The sequence below is a fragment of the Nipponia nippon genome, unplaced genomic scaffold (assembly GCF_047370975.1).
Source record: "Nipponia nippon isolate SJK-2023a ecotype South Korea unplaced genomic scaffold, ASM4737097v1 scaffold_4, whole genome shotgun sequence".
Lineage (NCBI taxonomy): Eukaryota > Metazoa > Chordata > Aves > Pelecaniformes > Threskiornithidae > Nipponia > Nipponia nippon.
The window spans coordinates 6,779,549-6,799,548 of NW_028262358.1; the positions used below are offsets into that span (position 1 = coordinate 6,779,549).

The 20,000-nt window shown below is 39.8% G+C and overlaps 1 long non-coding RNA gene across 3 annotated transcripts in view; it reads left to right on the forward strand.

The window, feature by feature from the left end:
* The window catches only part of LOC148053084 (uncharacterized), a 207,323-nt gene that overhangs the window by 2,955 nt on the left and 184,368 nt on the right, over positions 1 to 20,000 (forward strand). For all 3 annotated transcript variants that reach the window (XR_015708803.1, XR_015708802.1, XR_015708801.1), the window contains exon 2: positions 4,055 to 4,132. This is a non-coding gene — a long non-coding RNA (uncharacterized LOC148053084). The remainder of the gene's footprint in view (positions 1 to 4,054; positions 4,133 to 20,000) is intronic.

Here is a 20,000-nt window from a genome sequence, read left to right on the forward strand (position 1 = left end):
TAAACATTATTGCTAATAATAAGGGATAATTGTTATCCCAAATAGCTTAAAAAAAAACCAAAAAAAAAACCAAAAAAGCCAACAAAACAAACAAAAAACCCAAACCCAACAACCTATAGTGTAATCCCATACTTTACTGTAGTTGATGACAGCACTTAATGGTTTAGGATTTGCATCTTTGAAGCTTTTATGATGCCTCATGCAGCAGGGCTCTGGTCTTCTTTAGAGTCTCAAGGTGCTACTGTTATACTACTAATAAAGTGCTTATAAACAAAAAATGTTTAAAGCTACTTTCTGTTCTTGGTATGTTGTCTCCTAAAAAAAAAAAACCCTCTCTTTCTGCTTGTTTTTTGTGGCAATAAAAGCTCACTGATGTGTGTTAAGCTCTGTAGAGACACTTTAATTACTGTGCATCTGAATGGCTGTCACATTAGGAGTTAAAGATCTCTATTTCAAGGAAAGAAACATTTTTATGTTTCTAATATAAATGAGTATGCTTCAGCCTTTTTACCAAATTCAAACTGCATGGAAGGGTATTTTATAATAGACTAAGAAGGCAATATAAAATTAAGTAAAGCTGGGTCTGGTGCCTAAAAATATTTGGCAGAATTCCCTGGAAAGCCACATTTGAACACTTTTTAATATATATTACAAGGCAGACAAGAATAATTATCTTCTCTTGAAGTTCCCCAAGTGAGAGAAGTGTATTGTAATGCCCTTTGAAAGAAAATAATATAAGTTGCCAAATGATTATGTTGTGGAATTCTTCTCTACCCCCTGTCTTGTTCACCCATCTGATTGTATGCAAGAGAGGAAGAATATGGTACAAATGAAGCTGCTGTTTTGACAGTCCTTGTTGAACACAAAACTTAACACCTTTAAGTAGATTTACCTGTCAATGTACAGGGTAGTCCTTGCAAAAAAAGAATTAAGGCAAGTATTTCTAAATGACTAAAGCACAGCACTATTAAAGATGAGGCAACTCTTGCTTACAGTTTTATGTTGTGAATTCCTGGGAAAATTCAAGTAATGTTACTCTATTTTTTTTTCTACATGCAGTATTCAAAACCAGGGATGTAAAAGCCTTTCTGATTTGTCTCTTTAGCTGCTATTAAAATGAACAGCAGTGTCTTAGCAGTTGGAGCTGAGACAAAATAGGATTAAGTGAACCTGTAGCAACCATTGGTATTTTAAAGGGACCTTAGTAAATGCCCAGCTACCTCAAAAATTAAGTTGTCCCCATGAAAATCCCTCTAAAGATACAGGGAAGGACATATCCTTAGATGAGAAAGAGAGCTTTCTTAAAACATGGAGATCCTTTTAGAGTCAATAGAAAGACTCTCTTAGTGCCAGGTATCATGGCTTTTATTTTCTTTTCAGTCTCATTGTGCCTGTTAATAGATAGTTACAAGGAAGGGCAGTTGTGCCAGTGTCTTCCTTGAAGCTTATCTTGCCCATTGTAGTCTGATGATGGGGAGTGTAAAGGTAGTCACAGTAAATGAACCAAAACATGATTCTTGAAAATGGAGTTAGATGCAAACTTCACAGTTAATTTCAGTGTGTTTGGGGCCAAATCTATGGTGCATGAGGAAAACCTGAGTCCTGATACTGAATTCCTAGAGGGAAAGAGAGGCATGGGCTCATGAAATCAACATGGGAATAGAGGGGCTGAGAGAGAGGCCAAATTCTTTGCTGTTGTAGGCTGAAATTGCTGTTACTTGGATAAGAAAAGTTCCTTCTGATTTACACCAGCCAAGAAAGGTCCTGCAGGGTCTTGAGAGCGCTGCAGATATATGATCCTGCAAGTGAAGAAAGAAAACCAGGAATATATGGAGGGACACAGAGATAGTTTGGCAGCAGGATTTAAAGTCAGAAACAGGGTGGGAGGCAAAGCTGTGATGGGAGTGCTGAGGCTGAGCAATCCTACCCTGGGAAATCTGTCTGGCTGAGGGGCTGCAAGCTGCTTTCTTAATTATTTGTTTTTTTTTTCAGACCAGAGGATGTAAAGTTAGACTCTTATTTCAAGGGGGAGGTGGGAAAGCTGAAGGAGAATTGTGTTTATTTGATTTAGTGGAATCTTTCATATGAAATATGTGCACATGGTTTGTGTACATCTGTTTCAATGAAGACCATTCAATTAGTCAGGTGTTCAGGAGAGATTATTTAGATCTCTTGGAAAATGTTGGTATACTATCTTCCACATGAGTGTCATCATGCCTGGCCTGTTGCACAGAGATAGGGTACTTTAGAAACATCTGCAAAATTAACTTTTAGAAATGTTCTAATTTAATCTGGATGGGACCAGTAAAACTGTGGTTTCATTTTATGGGTAACAAATTGATCCTTGGAATACTTCTCTGCTGCAGTCAAACATGGTGCTGTGAATGTGTAACCCTATCTCCCTCTGGCACCGATGACAATGATCCTGAAGCAGCATGGAGCTCAGCACAGCCTAATCACCATATATTTATCCTTCTTCTTGGGAAGGTTTCACAGTTGACATCAAGCTCCGTTTTGCAGCTGTAGTTGAGCATGTGCCACAGTTGTATTTTGAGCACATATGGCCGTATCGTCTATTAATATTTTTGTCTGGGAAGTTGGCTAAGGCTTGTCATTCTTGGTTATGAGAGAGGACTAACTGTCCTTATGCAAATTACTGTGATTTATGTTGTACGTGGCATTAGAGGTACTGCAACTGTATGTTGTTAATTGCTATTATGGACTCACCTCCACAAGCTTTTAGTGAATTGATTCCTGTAGGCTGCTGGTACTAGGAAAGGTGAGAGATGATGCACTGTGGTTGAGAGGGAAGGCTTGGTGGTGATGACAGCTTCATTCTTCTCTCTTCCTTTCCCCTCCTGCTCTGTTGGTAGAGCGCAGTGTATTGGAATAGATCTAAAGACGCTTTGCAGTTCATAAATGTTAGGCATACCTCAGAGAGGCCAAAATGCAGTGCAGGAGAGTCCATTCCTTCAGGCAATTGGGTCCTGCAGAGAATCAGAGGAGGAGGTGGTGCTTTCACCCTCTTTCTGGAAGGTAAAGCAGTTGGGTGCTTTCCACCTATGCCAAGTGCACTGTGTGTAACTCATACCTCTCTCTACTCCCAACTTTTATTGGCTTAAGGAAGAGAGAATCTGCAGCCAGCTGAGAGCACAGGAGCTCAGCTGCCTTAGTGGTGCCACTATGTTGGCTATTGTACATTTTTTCAAGTCCATTTTTTTAATGCGACAGATCAGAGCTTGAAAAACAGGATGTCTTGGAGCATAAACTAGATGAAGACAAGCTACAATGAAAGTGAAAAAAACATTGGCTTACTGCTGATTGAAAATTAGGACCAGATGAAGCCTCTGAGGCCCTGGGCATTTAATTTACTGGAGTTGGTCACTCCTCTGTGAAACTAGCATCAGTCTGCATTCTCTGCACATAAATGATATCTTTGTTTGTATTTGACATAATTGGTTGAAGAAAATAATGCGATGGATTGTTTTGGTTTTCTTGTTTGCATAAACTTTACATACAAGTGATTTACTTTGTAAGCCACTGTGATAGGGTGTTGGTAGTTCACAGGGCCAAGAAATTCTGTAAAACAAAGCTATCTAATGAAGTGTTGCTCTGAATCTGGAGGCTAGGTTTCTAAATAAACAGGTTAATGCACCTTGGCAAAGGTTTTTGTTGTTGTTTTTGTCTTCCCACCATTTGCATGCATATGAGTTTTATCAATCATAGCCAGAAAGAAAAGTTGCTTTGCAATCTAGCCTACTTGTTCTCGTTCTGTGAAGTAAACACACCTTTTCCTAGGGACTCCTTGCCTAAGACTTTCATTGTGTGGTACTCACTGACTCAGCACCTTTTTAGTTTGTGGTCATGTATATAGACATATCTGTCAGTTTATTTGGTTGTCAGACTAGAAGATGGTAGGATTATAATGGACTTCACACAGCTAAATGTCATTGTCCTTTGAAAATGAATTCGTTTTTGATTTTTTTTTTCAGGCTGACAAATCAGTTGTCCAGATATCAAACTGAATGACTTTTTTTATACTGTTTGTTTTCAGATCTGCTTCTACCTGGAAAATTTAGCTTACAGTCTGAATACCTGTGACTGAAGAGAATTAATCATGGTCACAAATCAGGTAACAAGAGAACCTCCCTCCGTATTTGTTTGTACTGTTTTTATGGAACATGTTTAGAGGCAAGTTTTTGGTGGTGGTCTTTCGGGGGAGTTAGGCTCTCAAGCCATTTTAAAAATGTACCTCCAACAGCCTTCATGAAGATTTTATGCACTTAAAGGCAAACAAACAAAAACCCCCTCACACGTGTAACCAGTAATAAGAACTGGAAGCACGCTTAGCTCTACGGGAAATGGGATTTCCATACCATGGGTAATATGGACTCTCTAAAAAAAAAAAAATTCTCATTCCCAATGAATATTTTTTTTAACTCTTGCCAAACATGTTTCAGTAAAAATATTGATTCAGAGGGGTTGAAATGTTTTATTCGGATAAAGTAATTTTGCTTTGTTTAGTGCAACTAACAGGCAAAGCTAAAGTTTGCTTTGATTTATTGGAAAATGTCTTGAAAAAAGAAGTCGGGAGGATACTACTGAAATAAGACATTTGGACTTTTTGATATTAAACATTGTTGTAACAGTGACACCCCAAAACAGTGAAGGTTTTTTCTGGGGAGAAATTTCTTGCTGAGATATTTGATGAGTGTTAATAGCAAATGTTCAGTCTTAGCCTGGTATATTGTCAGGTTCTCGACAACTTGGTTGTAATAATGACCTATGGTGGTATTGTCCGGCCTTGGGAACTGAGTGCTGGCCAGGCTTTTAGGACTGAGGAGCTTGTGTGTATTGGGAAGAAGCAGCGATGGAAGGCACACAGTGTTTGTCACTGGGCGACTTCTTCCTTCACTCTAGTATGAACAGCGTGCCGTGCTGCTGATAGGACCTGGAATAAGCCACTTATATCGGGAGAGGGACAGATATCTAAAAAAATGTTGAGAAAGAAGAATAAGTGATATTTAGGGAGGAGAATGAGATCACCTCTACCACTGAACAAGCACACGATAAAGGCTTTCTCAGTCTCAGTGCAGTTACTGTTATGTGTGAGCCCTGCCAGTGTGTATTTTCTGCACTTGTACACAATAAGTTGGTATCTGCACTGGGCTAAATAGATATCTGACTAGCAATATGTGTATATGCAGCAGACTGGGTACATGGTCATGGACTCTATAAGGAGCTCTCCAAACATGCAGGCATGTAGGTATTTGTGTGCTGAGTCCCTGGGTGCCAAGGAAAGCCAAAGCTGTCCTCTGGAGCAAATGGAGAAGGAAGAGGGTGATGCACACCTGGGAGATGTCCAGATTGGAAAGGTGCAGTGAGAGCTCTTCAGCCTTCCTGCTGTAATTTGTTCCCAACTGTTCCTGCTGATACAGAGTGTGAGCAAATTGCACTCGCAGGAGAAAATTAAGCCACTCAGAGTGCTTGTGTGTGCATAATGCTTTTAAATAAAAAGCTTGAGAACTGTTTTCTTTTGACTTTGTTCTGGGTCAGTTTAATGTGGTCTTCTGTAAAGAAAACAAAAGTCTGGAAACCCAAATCTCCAGGAGACTCTGCTCTATTAGATAATGTGAAAATCTTTAATGATCACACACATAGATCTGAGATCTCAGGCATGCAGCTGTAGTTTCACTGGCTCTATTTGCCATCTGTCTCTAGGCAAGCAGATTTTGGCTGGGTGTTCTGCTTCATATAGCTGAGTGTTACTTGTTTTCTTCCTCATCACCTCTAGACTGGGCTTTCCAAGAAGATTAATGGAACGTGAGAGAAATAACTCTTTCCCCTTCCTAAGAAAGCAGTGTGATGTCATGGCAGTTATATTAACTCAGATCACGTTGGTGGTGCTCTAATGTTTGCTGTTTCTTTTCTGGGCTGAAACTCCTGTTCTGCCTAAAAATGCAGAGGTATACTTCCATTCAGTAGTGTTAGAATTGCTTGTGTATCTGTTTTAACCCCGAACCTACGCACACTTCTCACTGGTGAAAAGGCAGAAAGAAAAGCTGTATTGGTATTCTGCTGGCTAATATGGCAGTCCCAGAATCCCATTAAACTGTCAGGAAAAAGATTGGCTAATCACTGTGAATCTCTCCTCAGTCTCTTATTTGCCAGTGGGTTAAAGGAATCTGTATTGATTTGGGCAATGGAAGAAACTTGTTTTTCATTATAGCCTGTAAACATCTTGGACTGAAAGCCTCAAGAGTGCTATCATGTCCTACTGCATATATGTACCCTACCCTGTGAGTTTTGAAGTAGAGATTTTCATTATGACTGTGTTTACAGTATTCAATGAAATCAGGGATGACTGGGCAACAGGATGCCAACCCCTCCCTTCTCCCGGTCTAAAGTGTGTGGATGGAGTTTAATGTTAAGATTTTTTTATTTTTTTTTCTTAACTGGTACTTACATTCTTCATTACTATGACATCAGTAGAAAGCCAGAATTTCTCATAACCTTGCTTTTTGTGGGACTAACTATTTATAAGGGGCTAATACTGACAACCTGCTGGCTGGGAAAATGATGAGGTAATTGTTATGGTGTACATTTTTTTTTTTTTTTCAGATTTTGGGTCAATTACATAGGGGAAAGGTGTATGTGGGTGGATCGTGTGCTTATCGCCAGGTTTTGAACTAGCTGACACCTCTATAAGGTAGTAATACTTAATCTCCATTTCTCCTTTGAGAGTGTAGGTGATAATCTTTCCTTCTGTAAGAGGTTCGTGATCTTAAAGGCTAACTTGCCTGTAAGTCAGAACAAAAACTTGAAATGTTAGTAAAGCAAAAATTCAAGCAGTCTGACACTTGATATAGATAAAATGAAAACTTAATTTGTTTAATTGTTGAACTGCTGACTTGACACACTTCTATTTTTTGGTGATTCTTCTATTTTTGAAGAAATAAGTACAAAAGGAATTGAGATTCATATTTCTGGAGGAAACATGTCTACTTACAACCTGTTTTTTTCAGAGGGAGAACATTTCTGTGAACAGAACTCTGCTGTTCTCAAAAGACCACCTTCTTGGTGAAAATAATTTTCATAGTAGTACAGACAAGACTTGTGTGCTGTGATTTGGTTCCTACATCTTCAGTTTACACGTATTGCCATGCGGCTCTTACTGCAGGAATTTTTCTATAGTTTGTTTTTCACTTTTATCTCTTTGTTCATGGTGATTATTTCTTATTAAAATGCTCACATAAACAGAGCAATTAATTCTCAGTAATTTCCAAGTTGCTTTGGCTTTGTTAGCGAGTAATCTGGTGCAGTAGGAGTGTATCAGTAGATCAAAGCAGTCAGTGCTGAGCCCCTTGAGTCTCTCCTGTATGTGCATCAGTGCTGGGTGGGGGGATATACTTTGGACTGAATATATCCTCATACCCATGGTCCGAAACTTCTGAGAGAAGGTGCCTGGCATGTATGCCACACTAAACTATGCTAAAGCAAGCCTGGATGCGATCAGTAGGAACAGCTGGTAGATTTGCTTCAAAATTGCACTGTTGCTCTGAACACAAATGCTGAAATGGATGCAATGTTTGCTTCTCACAAATGCAGTCTGTGGTGTGGACATTAAAGCCTAGTGGTGAATATAATGTTCTGTATATTCTGGAAACTAGACTATAGCTAACTAATAATCTCCTTGGTTTTATTGGCCTGTGTATATAAAATACTTCCTATAAAAATCTAAAAGGAAATACATCCTTGCTTGTCCGAGACAGGGGAACTCTCAGTCAACTGTGCTATCAATGGCACTATAGATGTTACCTAAAGCCTGATGGGATGTCTTCAATTCAGCATGCTGGGCCATGTTTCCAGCTAGCTGGGAGACAATCAAGCCAGCTCTTTTCCTGTGGGTTTTAAAATCCGGTAATAGTAATTCCTAAAAGCCACAATTGCTGGGGCTTCATTGTGCAGACCCACAAGGTGTCTTCCCTGTACAAGGAACCTACACAACCAACACTCAGGTCCGTTGGGGCCAGTAGTGAGTGATTCCATGGCAGAGCCTTACCTCTGTTGCTGTTTTCTGTGCCTGTGTGTGGCTGGGGAGCATCCTATGCTGGACTCTTCTTCTGTCAACCAGGGGAGAACTTCTTTCTCATTTGGAAAGGACTTAAGCAATGAAGGATGACAAGTACTTTGACTCTTCCCCTTCCATCCTGCCTGTTCTTGTGGTTGATTTTTTTTTTTAACCTCTTTGACAGCAATAGGCAATAAACTGAACCTCTAGCTACCTAAGCTATTATGGGCTTAAAAAGCTTTCAGAATTGCATTACAAACTTTCTGTCTGAGTAGCAAGAGGGTTCAAACTCAAGTGTGGTGACCGTCTACAGGGCAGTGTGAAATGAAGACGGATGTGGTCACAGTCCTTGCCCCAAGGGAACTGTAGTTTGAAACTGGTGAAGGAGAAGGGTTGGAATGACTTGCACAGAAATAATCCAGAGAGTCACCAGCCGAGTTAGACTTAGATTCTGGCTCTTAGCTCCACTATCTTCTTGTTGGCCTATGTTGTTCTGTTTTCTCTAAAATAGGCAGAATTGACCTTTTAAAGTGCTTATTTAAGCTACCCTCTTTTCTCCTACTTCTTTAGTAGTTGGTGTTGATCAGGTAGAATCATAGAATGGTTTGGGTTGGAAGGGACATCTAGTCCAATCCCCCCTGCAATGAGCAGGGACATCTTCAACTACATTAGGTTGCTCAGAGCCCCTGACGGTAGTGCTCATCTACCATGCTTCCGTGTGATCTTTCACTGTGGTCCTTAATGAGGATTTGGTTACCAGCTCCATCCCCTTTCTTGAACCTAGGGAGCAGGATGGGAGTGCTCACTTTTACACTGTTCCTTTCTCTGCTGGACTGATTCAAGAGCTGCAAATTGAGTTCTATCCTTCTGCACCTGTGAAAACGTGGGCTCCTCTTGGTAACCACCATACACAATAGCATTGACCCATATAAACTCTCATACAGCTCTGAGAGTGGAGACCTTGTATGCAGAGAGGAGGGAAAGGGGTGGAGTGAGAAATATGGATTCATTTTCTCACTCTGCAACAGTCTTCCTGGGTGGCCTTGAACATATCACTTACATCTTTCCCTTCTTTCCTGCCCCTCCTTTCCTTCCTTGTGCTTCAGTCTCCCACCTGTGAAATGAGGATGTTAAAACTTCCTCTCACCCTTCCTCTGGGTTAACCATTCAGGTGGTCAGCTCTACAGAGCCGATGCTCTCTGTACAGTGCTACAGCACTGAAATCGATGAGGCTGACCTTGGTCATGAGCTGAAGGGCTAGAATAATGCATGTAACATAAATGTTCAGAATTACTGTAGGTTTCTAGGATGGGATTGTCAAAGTTCCTGAAGACCATATCCATGTATCAGGGAGACTTGTCAGATTGATCACTTATATACCCTAGGAAATTCACATTTTAAATCCATTTTCAGGTCCCTGAATCAGTGGCTTGACTTCAGAAGTGCTCAACACCCAGCAGTTTGCCATGAATACGGTAGATGTGAATTTGGGGTGCTCAATATTTTTGCACTTGTCACAGATTTAGACATGGACTTAGGAGCCTTGCTTTAGATGCATGATGTTGCAGGGTGGCGGTGGCTCTGTGTGTGTTTTCTTTTTCCCTTAAACCACTGCTTCAGTTCAAAATGGAACTTGCTCACAAGGACAAAGTATGTGTACTAAGTGACTTGACTCATCAGTAGATTCCAGACTGCCAAATGCATTTGGTGGTCTTGGTTATCGTCCAACAGAAAAAGTCACAGAGACCTGACAGTGTGCGTATATATTTTCACACACAGATATTTTGGCATTTTAGCTGTCTGTGTTCACTCAGAAATGTGGACCGCGTTGTTGCGGGAGTGAGGGGGTGGTCCCCGCAGGTCAGAGTTCGGGTTAGTGGTAGGGCAGGGTGGGGAAGTTTGGATTGCAGCTGCCTACACAAAATCTGACCTCAGATTAACCAGACAGCTTCAGTTTCCACTGCTGTCCTAAAGCCTCCATGAGCAAAAATAACCAAAGTACAATAAAAGAAAATAGATTTTTGGAGGTTGTACAAAACGGGGAAGAAAAACTTAAAATGAATTATCTCTTTCTTTGACTAGTACCTGCTGACAGCTGGGAGCAAATGTTAGATATTCTGAGGCCAGTACAACAAGAGTGCATGTCAGTGCTAAACAGGTTAGACAAGATCATGTACCGATGTTAATCAACAGGTCTCTGTTGAAGTTGTGCCAGTTTACACCAGTTAAGGATATAATCCCTGAATGTAATAATTTACTGCATTATTCCCTTTAAAGTTCAAACTCCTCTTCTTTATCATCTTACTCTGAAGGCAGAGCTGTTTTTATTAGATAATGGTTTCATAGGAATGGGGTATTTTTATTAAATATTAAGAATTCAACATTTACCTTAACTGAAAGTCTTGGCTTCATTTAGTCCTGATTGAAACTGACAGTGAAGAATATACGCTGTTCTTGCCAAATCCTGATACAGTAAGGCAGCAAAGTGTTTTGCGAGTGGTGGCGAGTCTCCTTTTTCAGAACTGATCTGACTGAGTTTCTGTAATCAAGGACAGACTTTCAGGAAGGCTCAAATATGGCTTGTTTTTCAGAAACTGCTGAGTATTGGATGCTAATCATCCTTTGAAAAACTTATGTTCAGTTTCATGCCAGAAGCTTCTGGGTGCCAGGCACTCTTAAAAACAGTCTTTGAGTGTCATTTGAAATATGTTTCCACATAAGCAAATTCTATGTATTCGTAGGCAATTTTATTTTTTTTTAAACAGTATTGTTAAGAGGAGGGTGGCAACGGTGTAATTAGCCTTGAAGAAAAGGGGAATTATACTAAAACCTCACTCATTTCTTGCAACGAACTTAGCTGAACTCTTTGAATAATTTGAAGAAGATTTGAGGAGAAAGCAGCTCTGTTTCATGCTTTCATACATCTGTGCGCCCTCTGTTTTGTTAAAAATGGTGTAAAATATGTTTTGCTGAAGAATTTAACTTTCTGGCCTTATCAGAAGGAAGATGTATCATGCAATCTAAATGCCATTAGATTTAAGCCCAGCGGACTTAAATATTTTGGATAAGGATTTATGAATCTTCCAGAATTCCTTTAGTAAAATTGGATGTTGATCCCACAGACTGCCTGTTTTAGCCCTGCTGACTTCATTGATATGACATTCAAATAATATTTCGGAAAGATATACTCTTGGCCTTGTCCCACAATGCATCAGACTTGACCTCTCCTCTTAGCCTTGCTTTATCTAAGAGTGCTCCAGGTGTTGTTCAGACTTCTGTTCCTTCCAACAAATATTATTCTGAATTAAATTTGCCTTTTTTGTGCATAAGGATCTCATTATTTGACAAAAAAAAGTAGTAAACCAAATCATTCCTTAGGGTGTCATAAACAACTGTCACTCAACTGGTGCTGTGGACTGATGCATCTTCAACTTTCTGTAAATGGGTTTATTCATTACAAAAGATATCTGTAGACTGTAGAGGCAATGAATGACAAGAAATGTCTGTTAAAGGTTGTCAGTAGCCAGAACATGAAATATCATTGAATTCTGAGCTTTAGATATCTAAAGATATAATATAAACACCAAGGTCTGCCTTTTCTCTAAATTCAGAGGTAAAACTTCACTACAGAGTTATTAAATAAAAAAAAAAAATCTCCTTTCAAATCAATCTCCCCTTGGTTAATATTCAGTATGAAAAGAGTGCAGAGGGAGAAATATTTGATTAGAAAAGCTTAAAGGTAAAACTCTGAATTTGGTTTCTAGGAACAGCTTTTTGCATTGCTATGGCTGCAGGCTTTTCCAAAAGTTCAAAGTTATCTTTACTAGTCATCAAGGAGAGCAAGAGTGGAATAAGGGCACTGGGTGAGAGATCTGAGGTGAGAGTTTCCCATTCCCATAAAGGCAGGATTAAGTGAACTTTGAGGTACCACCTTCCTCTTCCTGGGTAGGGCTGGGTAAGATTTTGGTGATCTGCCTGGGACTAGAGGGACAGGCTATGGTTACATCCTTTGTTCTTCTTCTTCCACAATGCCAGGAATGGTCAATCCATGAATATGTTATTGAACCACAGAGCTGCAGCTCTTCTGGTGCTCAGTCCCATAGTAATCCAAAATAGGATGACTCAGAAGTGCTGGATTGTCAGGGAGATGGATTTTGGAGCAGGCTTTGAGTGGATGTCCCTGACTCTTACTAAATTGCTGAAATACAGGTCTAGAAACAGGTTTTCAAAATGAGTTCGCACCCAGTTGTGACTCACTTGAAGCCCATACTAAAGCTCCCTTATACTCATTTCAGCCAATGCTGAATACTTTCAGGTATTCAATCTTTTCTAATTCTGTTCCAGTCTTTAATTTTTGTCACTTATGTTTGCGTTGAATGGTATAACTACAACTTGGGGTTAATCCTCCTATGTCTTAATTATTTGTAAGTGGAAGAATTGATTTCTGCTCCCTTATCTTCTTAATCTGTCTCCATTTGTGATTATGTCCAACCATCGTTTTAGGGGATGAAAGGGCAAAGGTGATGTCAATTTACTTTTCCCAAGATGGCAGATAATTTATAAGAGTTCTACTGCCTGGTATATACCCACTTTCTAGATAGCTTTGTCAGTGTGCAAAGATTCCTTTCAGACTTCGGATGTTGAGCAATGAAGGGAAAATAAACCGTTTGTTTTGGTTAACATGTAGAAATGTATTGGTTTCTAGAGTTCAAAAATTAAGCAGTTTCTTAACATAGAAAATCACCATATTTTTGAAAACTATGATGTTGAACTGTTAAGTTTGCATCGACTGGAGCAAAGCTAGAAAAATCCTTGGTGGAAAATCCATGATCTGAATAAATTACTCATCCCTGCATCTCAGTGTGATGACATAACCTTACAGAGTATCTTAAAACAAAGCAAATAATTTTGCTGCTTTCTCCCTTGTTGCTCTTTAACTCAGTAACTTCTTCCTTCCCATGACTTGTTCCATTATCTTCAGTGTGGCAAGTTTAGCATGAATTTACTCCCTTCAACAGGAGTGAAGTGATTAAATCTGCTCCAATAAATTGCTTCAGTATGTTAGAAGAAAGATCTTCCTCCTCCTATCTTCTTCTCCACCCACCCTCTCCTCGCCCATGTGGTTTTGATGCAGTTGCTGTAATGGGCCAGGCACTGCAAAGCATCCTGAAACACACCTGGTACCAGGTGCTTGGACTTACCTTGGATGTATGTTCATATCTCAAAGTGTGCACTGCGACTTCTTGCTGCATTTAAGTTTATGGCACTTTTTTCTTCCCTTCATGGAACAGAAATGAGGTCTGGACATGAAACTTTCTGGGTGAAGGCCCAGGGCCACAAACCATCCAAGTCAATTCAGAAATGTAGTGTTGTGGAAGTTACCACATGTAAAATATCCATAGGGTGAGGCACTAGTTGTCTGTGTAAACCTAGGCATGACCTTTTCCTCTGGAAAGCACTTTGCAGCACAGGGTAAGTATCTGACAGGATATATCAAGATTTAAATTTTAAATTCTAAATTTACTGACTATATGTATGTGTACAGGAAGTAAAGATTTTTGAGACAGTCATGTAACAAACTATAAAAATCCTCCTGTTTACTTATTCTGGCTTCAGATATATTGATCAATTTTTTTTTCTTCTAATGCAGAGTGCACTTAAATTTTTGAAACTGAAGTTTTTAGTGGGACTCCTATTTCAGACAGACATAACTCCTCTGTAAAGGAAGAATTAGTAGTTTATTAATAGGCTTTCACTATTGTCTTTCTGTCTTTATTTAACGTGTTTGAATGTTGAATCATGCTAAATTATGTACATGTTAAGTGATAAATTATGTAATGCTCCAATGTGGTGGGAATTAATAGTGGAACTGCCTTAATTTGCTCTTTTGTTTTTTTGCCATAAACCCCACTAAATCTCTGTTATGTAGATGGCTTTGTCAAATAGTATTCATAAGAAAGGAGGATGGGAAGGGGGGGAAAAAAGCCCAAGCCCCAAGCCAAACAGAGACTTGCTCCCTTTGGACAGATGGTGAGGGCTGAACCTTCATGAATTTGTTATTGACCTAATTGAAATCACATTTGTGTATTGTTCTCAAGCTATGCTAGGGATGGGGCTGGCAGGGGCGGGGGAGAAGAGTCGCACTGCAAAAATGCGGTGCTGTGAAAATCCTCTGGAAGGTTAAGAGGGATTCCAGCACCTCCCGGGCTATTGCTGCTGCCCGCACGGCCCGCTGCTGACCCAGGGTCAGACATGGGCAGACACCTCACAGCTGCATCCCTTCGCCTCCCTTTTCTCAGTGGAAATTACTACAGGGAATGCATTGCCTCAAATAGTGTAGCTGAAGCCTGGGAAAACACGCGCTGCTTCTGAGCAGTTAGTTTACAATATGCTAAATTAGAGGCAGGTCTTGTAGTCACAATACCCATTAAATTAAATAAATCAGGACTGGAAGTTTGTGCAGTATTTCAGTATAAGGGCTGTCCTTTTTCACTAGTTGGTGAATTATGAAGAGATGTTAATGGTGGGTGGGATAAAGAACAGCTTTGATTCCTAGGGCAGACTGTGGAGGTGGTGCTCTAGGACGTTCTCTTGATTGCACATCTGGATATGATATGGAAATGTGGTTTAATCCTACATGCTGGCAAAATTCCCAACAGCATAAAAGGAGCAAGTGCATACATCTATGCCTGTCTGTTGCTTGGATGTTGAACAGTTTTACAGACAAAATAGAGGATTTTTTTTCTCTTGGTTAATGCTGCTTACCTGTGATACCTGTGAGTTTTGGCGTTAACCTGAAGGGTGCTTTTTCAAAAATGTCAGTGTTGAATATGGTATTTCATGATGGTTCTGGTGTACGTTTGAAGCCAGAGATGAGATTCTGGTCATCGGTGCAGGCTTGTGCAATCCAGAGTTCAGTGACTCGGGTTTACTTCCTTTCTTCGCCAGAGTGACAGGAAAAGTTATTCTGTAAGTCCATGAAGTTTGGACTTTGCACTTAAACCAGCATTCTTTTTCTAGCTAACTGTCTTTTGATCATTAATCATCAGGAATGGAGCTATCTTATATTCCTGCCAAAAAAGTGAGCTTAGGTTGAAAAAACATTGGAGGTGCTGGTGTCTCTAACTTCAAAATTCATTGCATTGGTCAGTCCTCTAGAGTGCAAGTGGTACGTACGAGTAAAGAGCAGAGGAAGTCAACTGCCCTTTTATCTCAGGGATGAAGAATTCTGTGACTGACTCTTTTTTTTTTTTTTCATACAAAACTCGTGTGTTATGTAGAATCTTCCTGTTCTCTTGCATTTTCAAAATCAGCAAGTGACAAGAACATGCATTAGTTATAAATGATACTGTGCTCACAGATCACATGCTCTTTTACAGTAAAAAGATGCTGTCTTTTCAGTACATATGTGCCTGTGTGTATATTGTACTTATAGTTGTGGACCCTTTGACTGGCATTGTAACAAGCATAATAGTACTAACAGTGCAGATTCAGACATAGAAAAGATTTTTCAAAATTAAGAGAAATCAAAGTACTTTTCTTCCTTAAAGTTTAGAGAAGAAATTCTTATACCTGGAAAAATTACTGATAGAACTTTTGAGTTTTGATTTCAAGTTTGCAAGCTTTGTTCCCTTCCTGATTTTTTTCTCCCATTCTTTTTTTTCACTTTTATTCCCATCACTCTTTATCCTTTTTTACTTAGTCACAATGTGGAGACAGAAAGAAAGAATAAAACCAAAAGGGCCTTTCAAAGATTTAAAGTTTAGTTTTCTACTTTTGTGAAAAAGTTTTCCTAAAGTTGGATGTAAAGTTTTTCCATGCTCTTCCTGGCATGAACAGCTGTATGTATATAGATATTCATCAAGCTATGATAGCAATGTGGAAATTCTCTCTGCATTAGAACAATATAGTTATTTCAGCTTGCTTTGCTTAAAAAAAGCAGGAATACCAAAGAGGAAGTGGGCATCTACTTTCCAAATATAATTAAAAGGTAATTCTGGGGACAGATAGAATTATTATCCATTGTCTTTCCAATCAGTCATCTTCTGTGCATGTGAATATGCAGGTTGGGAATAAAACCATCTCATTTATGTATAGAAACCCATTTAATATATAGATGGAAACTAAGACTAGGGATGGAGAACAAAGAGATTATCAATTAATGAAAGTGTGTCCTTTAGGAGTATTTTGAACATCAGATTGCTTGCTGAGTAATGTATGTATGTCTGCCCATCTGTAATGGAATGATGCATTAGTCTTGAGGTACAACTATGCCACTTCTTAAACAAACGTGCCAGAAGATGCCAAAAAGCCCACAGTTTCTTAGGCTGTGCTTTCGTTAAAAAATAACAAGAAAACTCTGCGCATAACCTGTGGTGTGGAAAGCTCACAACTTCTGAGTGAGACCAGTTGAATTCATTTATTCTCTGACTACATTTTTGCAGTGTGCTTTGTATCCTTCAGTCTTGCTTTGTATCTGATAGTTGTTGGTGACTGTTGAGGCTGTAGCTAATTCCATGCAGTGCCTATGGAGCCTTTGAATATTCTACATCTTTCCACAAATGTTGAAGCTTTTTTTTTTAAGGTCTTTGCTTTAGGCAAGTCCCTGTTCCTCTCAGGAGTCTGCCAGCTTCCCGTTGTCCTCTTTGCTTGCTGTCTAACAGTGTTAGCTGGACCCATCCTGCCCTCTAGAAACTTCAAGCTTACTTTATTCAGTTATTCTCAGGAGAGATGCAAACTTCCCTTTGCCCTGGAGGACGCTGCCTGACCCACAACCTGTGAAGGAGCAAGATGCAAGCAGATTTTGACTCCCCAGTTTCTTTAATAGCACATGCAATGCATAGAATTGCTTAATTTGTCTCCAGTTTGTTGTATCATTTTTTCCATCTGCTACATAATCTGAAAACCTTTCAGGCAACAGATGAGGCTTTGCATTTGGATGGTGATTTGGAAAGAAGGCAGTGAATTGGTGTGGTGCATATGAAAGTGTGAATAGGTGCAAGGACGTGAGAATAAGGGGTTGGGGGAGTCGCAGGCCTCTCGAACTACTTTGTCCATGAAGCGTTGCAAGAGGGCTCCTGTGCTGGGAAAGCTGCTGAATTTGCTGTGGGAGCTGAGATGATAGCAATGGAAAGGTGGCTGATGATATAAAACATGGCACACTCAGCAAGAGGTTTAAAGTGGGAGGTTAAATGTGTCTGCAAAACTGGCCTTAGGCTCTAGCTAGAAATGAGGGAACTGACTGCTATCCTGAATTTCCTGACAGCTCATCGAAAGCCAGAGATATGAGGTGGAGATATCTAGGTAGATTGCTGGCTAAGCTGACACATGCACTTATTTTGAAGTTATTATGAAAAATATGAAGCTTAACTTACTGTGCTGGTTGTCAAAGTCACAGGCGCAGGAGGAGCACGAGGATTTAACTGCACAGTGTGTGTATGTGCTCCTGGCGCATTGCACAGTGGATGGCGGTGTCATCGAGCACAGCATGTGCGCTGCTGTGGGGTGTTTCTGAACATGGTGTGCTGCTCTTGTAATGCTCAGCTGAAGTCTTGGGTGCTGTCTGTTCCCTCTGTCATGTGGAAAATTGTGCTCTAGGTTCTGCAGGTGAGACGGTTCACATGGCCCTCAGACAGAGCTGAATTTGGTTATGGATGGAAAATGTCAGTTCAGAAGTTCTCATGGAGGACCCATTTATTTACAGGTGCTGTCACCCAGTTTGTTATTAGTTCTTGGATTTTCAGTGTTATTCTCTACCTATAGATACATACACACACATATATAGAAAGAATAACGAACTCCTCAGCTCTATATTAGTATTAACTACAGCAATGTTTTGTCTGGGAAACCACTGTTAAGAATTACAGATTGCAATGACTCAAATTTTGGCAGAAACTGCTTAATGCATAGGAGACTGCCTTAGCATTTGCTATCAGAATTTTTTAGTTCAAATTCTAGCTCTTGTGCATGTTTCCTTCTATGACTACAGTAAGTCAACAGATGTCTAGTCCTCCATTTCCTTTCTCCACTCTATGTGGAGTGGAGGTTGTTTTGTTCTGCTTACCTTTTTGAATGATAATCCTTATTGAGAGTCTTCCAGGATGGTTTCTCCTCAAAAGAAATGAAACTGGTATGGGGATGTAAGTGTGTATTCTTAGTGCCACTTGCTCTTATTCCACAAAATAAATCAGTCATATCTCGGGGCCTTTGAAGAGAGTCCCTGCTTCTGCAAACTGCCTGATCTCTGTTACCTATGGAGCAGGAACTCTGTGTAAATATTGTAAACAGAGAGAAACCTTCCTTGCTGCTTGCAAGAGCTTTCCCATTGGAAATGTCTTAAAAATAATGACAATGCAGATTTCTTAAAGACTAAACATGACTCACTCTCACAGCTTGAGACTGTTTGTAACAGCTCCATCCAGTGGCTTCTGCTATAATATGAATGCAGGGCCTGGCTCACAGGGGTTCAAGACCTTTGGGGCTGAAAAATGCTACTTTAAGACACATGATTTGACAGTTATCACCTTGCAGAAGAAAGCATAATTGATTTAAAAATGAAAGATGTGGTGTTTACATTTTGCAATTAGTTGTGAGGAATTACTCTACATTTTTATACTCCTTGTATCAAATGGCTTCCACCTCTTGGTGTGCAATGAGAGACCATCCCTCTTTGTGGCTGGAACATAAATTATGCTTGTTATAAAGATGAATAGAGTACCTGTATACGATGGATTTTTTGAAAGAGCAAAATAGCCCAGGTGAACTTGCTCATGCAGGAAAGCCCTGCTCGACAGTTCAGGAGAGAATGTTGTAACTGTTCAAGTTCTTGATGTCACATTTTTATACAAAGAAATTGGCATTTTTCAACAAAGTCTTTGATTTTGAAAATGTGAGCTTTGATTTCAAAACTCATTTTTTTCCCTTCACTTTTAAACAAGTTATTTTAATCAGGTTGATTTTTTTTTAATCTTGTCTTTTTTATGGGAGTGATGCAAGTAGATTTTCAGGTTGCAAAAACTTGGTTTCAATTTTCCTTTCATGTTTAGGATGGGGAAAAAGCTTTCAAAATCTCATTCTCATGGGTCAGAAAAAAAAATGTTTCCCACACAGCTCTTGTCAATGGGAGTGTTACCATAAACTTCACCGTGCCTTGGATCAGGCCCTGAGAGTCTATTGGAGATTTTGTCAGCCTCATTGATTGCACAAACCAGCCTTGTTATGAGGAAACATTCCTGGGCCAGACAGCATTCTGACATTTGTCTGTAGTTTTCACATTTAGGAGAGATTATTGTCTCCAGAGGGTCATTCTTAATGATTTAAATCTGAGGTAGGTCGTTTTTTCTGGCAGCGCGTGTGTAATCTAATCCATATATTGTTGAAAATAATTGGAAGGAGCACTGAGTTGCTATATGGATGTGGTCGGTCAGTATTGACTGCACTGAAACTTGCTGAGTAGGTGGTATAAATTATAAGAGGACCTGGAAAGCCAAAGCAAAAAAAAAAGGATATTCAAAACAGGGAAATGTGGAAATAGAAATACTTTCCACTGGGATTACTTTGGAAGCAAGCAGTCTGAGTTTTAGAAAACTTGCTCTTGTTAATTACATGTTGGATAACATCACATAGACCATATGACCAAGCGTATGTAAAAATTTTTTGTTCCCTTCGCAAAAGGCTTGATGGTGACTTTAGGCACATCCTCTGAGCAAGGGATGGTGTGTAAACTGTACCACCCAAGGAGCAGCCCCGGGAGGCAGCGTGACTCACAGCCATGCTGCTGAGACAAAAATCCCTCCCTGCTTTCCCTTGGCTCTTAGGGCTGTAAAATAGAAAAATACTGATTTCTTTTTTTTTTTTACCATGGTAAAGTGCCTGCAGTGGCGCAGCTATACGGATTAGTAGTTGGGAGTGGGGGAAGAATGCTTGGAGT